The 6019-nt window shown below is 42.4% G+C and overlaps 1 long non-coding RNA gene across 1 annotated transcript; it reads left to right on the forward strand.

The window, feature by feature from the left end:
• The first annotated feature begins 222 nt into the window (after positions 1-222).
• LOC123391189 lies at positions 223-5601 on the forward strand. The gene is made up of 2 exons (XR_006605840.1): positions 223-1346; positions 5331-5601. It is a non-coding gene; the product is annotated as an uncharacterized LOC123391189 (long non-coding RNA).
• Positions 5602-6019: the final 418 nt, after the last annotated feature.

Here is a 6019-nt window from a genome sequence, read left to right on the forward strand (position 1 = left end):
CACAATGTCCTCATGAGTAAAACACTTCCAGCTCTGCCTTTCTGGAAGTCCTTAATTTTGCCATAGGGAATAGACACTTGCTCTGTTCAAAATGGTAAGCTGAGATCTACTCCTGGCTCTTTTCTCATTGTGTCCTTCACTCCTGGAAGACTGGCCCACTCTCCAGGAAGTATCTGGTCTCTCTCAACCCAACTCCACATCCCCCATCTATTTACTGGGCTAGATCACAGAATCAAGAAGATCTGACTCAGGAAGGGAAAGAAAATGGACATATCCCAACAGCAGGAGTTTGTAGCTTTTCTTTCTAGGATGTTGCCATTAGCCTGAGTCAGTACCACCATCTTCCAGACTCTGTTTTTCCATTTTAAATATTAAATTCTAGAAGACGGAGAATCCCATTGGTCAAGGTGGCATTGAATTTGTATTCCTGACTCAATCAGATATGGCTGGATGGGCAGGTTCACTAAAATAGAAACATGGTCAGTTAGACTCCATTGCCTGTGAAAGGTAAATCCCAGAGAAGGCGGCAGCCATACCAGGTCTGGACACAATACTTCCTGGGGGCCCTGAGCCTCTCCTGTCCTTCCAACTCATTTCCACCTTCTACTGATGCTGTCCTTTCCTAGGCCCCTGTATCAAATACTGGAAACTGAACTGCTGCAGGATGCAAAACTCATAGCTGAACTGTACCAAGAGAGCCAAATTTGATTCTCCACAATGTATTCTCTAGCAACATCTCCCTGATGATGACATCATTCATTCTATCCCCAGAGGTCAGCCCTCACTTAGAACTCATGAATTCTGAGTTGGGTATAACACTGGCTATGATCCACCCACCAGAAAGCTATCTCACTGCTGTCTTCCAGAAATCCTGTCAGGAAAGCTTTATGTAATGCTTATAATGGTGCAAAGTTCTGTCCTAGGTGCTGGGGATAAAGATAAGGCTATACATACAAATCCCTGCTTCTAAGACAGCCATCAGCAACAAAACCAAACAGCCCTACACACTTTCATAAGCCCAGTAAAGGAAGTTCAGGTAAGGAGAGACTCAAATAAGCATTTCCAGTGAAGGTGGTGCCTTCCTAACGGTGTCAGAGAGAAGGAGGAGAGGCTATCTAGAAGAAAGGGAGGCAGAGAATACAGGTGGAGAAGCACCATGTGAAAAAAATCAGAGGCATTCCACAGCTCAGCAAAGGAGGGCAACGTAACCTGTGAAGCAAGGAATCCATTTTAAATATTAAATTCAAACTTCAGATCATACTTTGAGGACAAAGTGTCTCCACTCAAGTTACCTGCAGATGATAAACCACTGTCTTCAGGACCATGGAAGAGAATTGCACTTGCAGGTAAGGAGAGACTGGTGAGAAGTGTTGAAACACTTATGTACCACTCCTCAGGTAATTCCTGAGATGCAAAGACTGGCAAATGAATGAAGTTATCTTTGGGTCGGTGAAGGTCAGAGACAATAGGGGAAATCAATAGTGCTGCCCTTCATAAACCTGACTGTCATTAGCATACACTAGGCATTTAGAGACATGGATGGGACTGTACTAAGTAGAGTGAGAAAGGAGATTTGGGACCAAATCGTGTGGTCTTTCACCATTTTAAGATAGAGAAGAAGAGAAAACTGAGCAATATAGCCTGTGAGAAGGGAGAAAAGAGAATATGGTTTTAGGGAAGCCAGACCAAGGCGGGGGAAGAATGAAAAAGTGGCCAGCTCCGGCTCATTTTGAAGAGAGGGCAGAAAAAAATGAGGATTGAGAAATAAGCACTGCATTCACACCCCCAGATCCTAGGACCACAACTGGTACATAGTAGATGCTCAATAAATAAAAGTTAACTTAAGTAGCTGAAGAATCAAACCCAAGGATGACAAGTTCAGAACATTTTTGGCTTGAGGGTACCACTCCTCATCCTCCTTCCCATGTCACAGACATGAATAATCAATTACTGGTTGTTGTTGTTGCTGTTTTCTTTAATCCAGACTCAGCCTTGGAATCCTCCCAATCTAGGCAGGCACTGTCAAGTAATTAGAACTATTATACAAATTTAAGCCTATGTGCCACTCCTGGTATCCACTGAAATTTCAGGGCAGGAACTTTATATCAGTTATTAACAAGGGAATGTCATTAGGGCAGCTGCAAGAGGAAACACGGACTATCTGCAAAGGACACTGGGGAGGGAATTCCTGATTATACAAGGTTGAACCAGGTGACGATTAAGACCCCTTGAAGAGTCCATGGCTCAGATGGAAGTTCTCCTTACCCCAAGTATGTGGCCACCCAAGACACAAATAGAAAACTCCAGCCCAGCCTAGGTTAATATGTATAAGGTAAATCTTTCTTAAAACTTCCCCTATGCATCTCCTTCCTGCTTATCTTTATTGACCTCCTGAAATGCCTTATCTGCAAAGGCATGATTCTGTTCTAAATCTTTGTCTATGAACACAATTACCATTTCTGCTTCATCCACAAGGTAAAAATGAATCATGAGATGCAAGACATTAACTTAACTTATCCACCCAGCCATGCGCAGACTGGCTTCATCTACAAATGATGCACTCCCCCACATAAAATAAAAGCAGACAGTTTTATTCTTCAGTCCAAAGCACTTAGCATTGTGGAGAGACATCTGCTGCAGACAAATCTTGGGTCTTTGGAGCTTTAATACTTTAAAATTTATTCCTCTTTACCACCTGGAGGCTCATGAGTCCATTTGTGGACTTTTCCACCTAATGCTGCCTTGCAAGCTAATGAGCAGTTGGTTCATAGACAGGGAAGTTGCAGCTCTTCTATTAAATCTGCATCCACATTGCAGCAGAAGAAGCAGGGAATTAACCATCAGGAGCCTCTCAGTACCCTCTATCTTTTCTTACCCTTACTAATTACTTCAACAAACAAGTACCAAGTGCCAGACTCTATGCTGTTTTTTAGAGTAGAATCTAGAGGTTTATTTAGCAAGGGATAAGATATAATTTCTTTTCCAAGCTGGCACTCATGAATGAGCTTTAGAAGTTCTGTGTATCTCTCTGGAGTGATAGGCAAAATGCTGTATATGTATATATGCATACATATAGAGACCAGTCATTCTCATGGGATTCTGAACTCAAAAAGTTAGAGATCAATGGGAATCCAAAGGTAGCTCTAACATCTCCCTTTCAATCATCCCCAGCCACATGCAAACCAATCACCAAGTCTTACCAGTTTTTCTCTTGAACTGCTCTAGATCTGTCCCCTTCCGAGGGAACAAGAGGACTTGCCCCAAGTGGCACTACCCCAATGTTTGACTAAAAACAGCCTCTTCATAGTCTTCCCTTGCCTCCTCACCTTCTTCCAAACTGCTCCAGAGGGAAGCCGGGCATGTGTTTTCAAATATGTAATATAATCCCTTCAATCCTTTGCTCAAAACCTTCTTATGACTCCCACTAAGCATTGAAGGCAGGCAAAAAATTTTTGCCCTATCATTACCAATCACAATAGCATCATGTCTACTGTTCTCTTGGTCCTGTGAACTCCAGCCTCACCAAAGTTATTCTTGTCTTCTCATTCCTCTCTTTCCACCGGGCTTGTGCATTCTGGACTATCCATCCAAAAGGCTTCTCCTCTCTTCCTTCTCTAGGCTGTATCACAATCATCACTTCTCCTGGCCATCCCCTACTTGAATGATCAAGTAGGTGAATAAATAAGCAACATGGTAAATGCTATAATAAAATAATGAATTAAGTACTGCCAGGCCACAAAAGAGGGAAAACATCCTCATTGAGCACACAAAATACCAACTGACTCTGCCTGGAAGAGTGAGTGGGGGCTTCCAGAGGAGTCAGCATTTGACATCAGTCACAAAGGGAACCTGAAAGTAACAGATCAAAGGGAGAAAATAGTAGGCAAAGGGCATTTCCAACAGAAGACAAAACATGAAGTGAAAAAAAAAAGGAGCAAAAGTTCTGCAGAGCAAAAGGAGGGTAAATGAAGGACAGGTAGAGGTGTGCTCCCAATCCTCCCTCTGGAAGGGAAGTACTCATTGCCCCAGCTACAGGGTGTACTGGGTAAATATACCTCCAACTTTCTTGAAATACACCTCCAGCTGTCACCTCCTTTGGGGTGATCTCTGCTTTGGAGAGCTGCCTGGCCCACAGTCATTCTTCCAAGGACTGGCTGGGAAAGGGGTATAAAGGCTGCTATTTTGGACCAGCAAGGGACAATTCTGGCAGCTTTTTAGCTCCCAGTGGGACCATCAGAGACCAGCAGTGCTCCTGGTAAGGTTAACAGAGGCCACAAGTGCTCCCAGTAGAGCCCTGCATCACCACAGCTTAACTGCTCCCTCCCCACACTCCCAAAGGTGTTGATCTCACCTGAGCACTGAATTCTGTATCAGAGTGTACCTAGGTAAGGCTACCATAGTGGGTTTACACATGGTAACCAACAAGAAAGTGAGTTTGCAGCTGGAAGGTGAGGACCTCTAATGCTAGGCCAAGTAGAGTCAACTCTTCCTGCAGGCAGTTAGAAACCAGGAAGGCCTTTTAAGCTGAGGGTGCTGAGGTTAGAGACCTGTATTGGCAAGGGCTCTCCAGCTGCCATATAGTAGCTACACTGCAAGGAGGCAAAGAGACCTGCCAGAAAGACATTGGATCAATCCAGGAAGGAGATAAGTGAGATCCTAGCTGGAGAAGTGGGAGGTTATGGTGAGGAAGAGTAGTGTTGAGATATTTAGGAAAAATAATCTGACATATTGACCAAGGGGAGGAGAAAGCTATGAGTGAAGAATGACACTGAGGGAGTATATTAGTCCCCAGGTAGTGTGGGGAGATGTTGATAACTTGGGTGAAAAATAGTGTCTATAGTTAACAATACTGTGTTATGTACTTCAAGATTTGTTAAGAGGATAGATCTTATGTGGGGTTCCTATCACAAAATAATAAATAATAATAATAACAAATAAAGACGGTAAGGGGAAATACTTTAGGGAACTGGATGTTTATTGCATAGACTGTGATGATAGTTTCATGGGTGGATACCTAGCTCCAGTCTACCAGTTGTATACATTAAGTACGTACAGCTTTTTGCATGGCAATTATGTTTCAATAATGTAGTTCTAAATATATATACATATTGGGAAAGAAGTCTTCCCTCCTAAGGCCTTTTCTGAGACACTCTCAGACAGTGGAGAATAAAATTGGTACCTGGAAAGTTCCAACAGTATTAAAATACATTATAAAACAGCAAAGTTTTACAGGAAGAGTTGTCATTCAAGTTTTTGTTTGTTATGATTTTGAGGCTTTTCCTTCATGTATCAGACATTAAGTTGCTAAAGAACCTTCTTGTGTCAAACAGGTCTCAGAAAAGAGGACAAAGTTATGAACCTGCGAAAAAGAAGTCGAAATAAATGCTGAGTGAAGAACTCAGCAGGCATATTATTCATTCAGCAAATATTTATTGAGCATCTTCTACATGTCAATGTATGCCATGTATGCTGGGACTACAGTGATGAGTAAAGTTCCACAGATTCTGTGTCAGGATGCAAGCACATAACTGGGGAAATGTAACATAAATAAATTATGTGTTGCTGGGTCCAGTGTGGGCTGGCACATCAGTTTAGTCCAAACATCCTTCTATGGGGTTTTGCCACTCTGTGTTATTTTTTAACTGGAATTGCTTTCTGTGTGTGTGTGTGTGTGTGTGTGTGTGTGTGTGTGTGTGTTTTCTCATCCATCATGATAGAGTAGCAAGAGTAGACAGACATACTAGTCATGATCGGCACCCTTACTGATGGTGTGACCTTGAGCAAATTACACATGTATCCAATGGGGAGAGTTATACCAACCTCCCAGGATGCACTTGAGACCGCACTAAGGTACTGCATCTAATAGTTATTCAGGCAGTGACATATCATGTAAAAATTTATCTTCTGTGAATTCAACTATACCAGATGGAATTCAGAAGGAGTATGGGAAGTGATAATGAAAAGATATGATCAGAAGTGACTCCACAATTTGTGGGGTCTAGAGAAAAATAAAATTGAG

This window comes from Mustela putorius, unplaced genomic scaffold (genome assembly GCF_011764305.1).
Source record: "Mustela putorius furo isolate JIRA1106 unplaced genomic scaffold, ASM1176430v1.1 tig00000083_pilon_pilon_pilon, whole genome shotgun sequence".
In the NCBI taxonomy this organism is placed as follows: domain Eukaryota; kingdom Metazoa; phylum Chordata; class Mammalia; order Carnivora; family Mustelidae; genus Mustela; species Mustela putorius.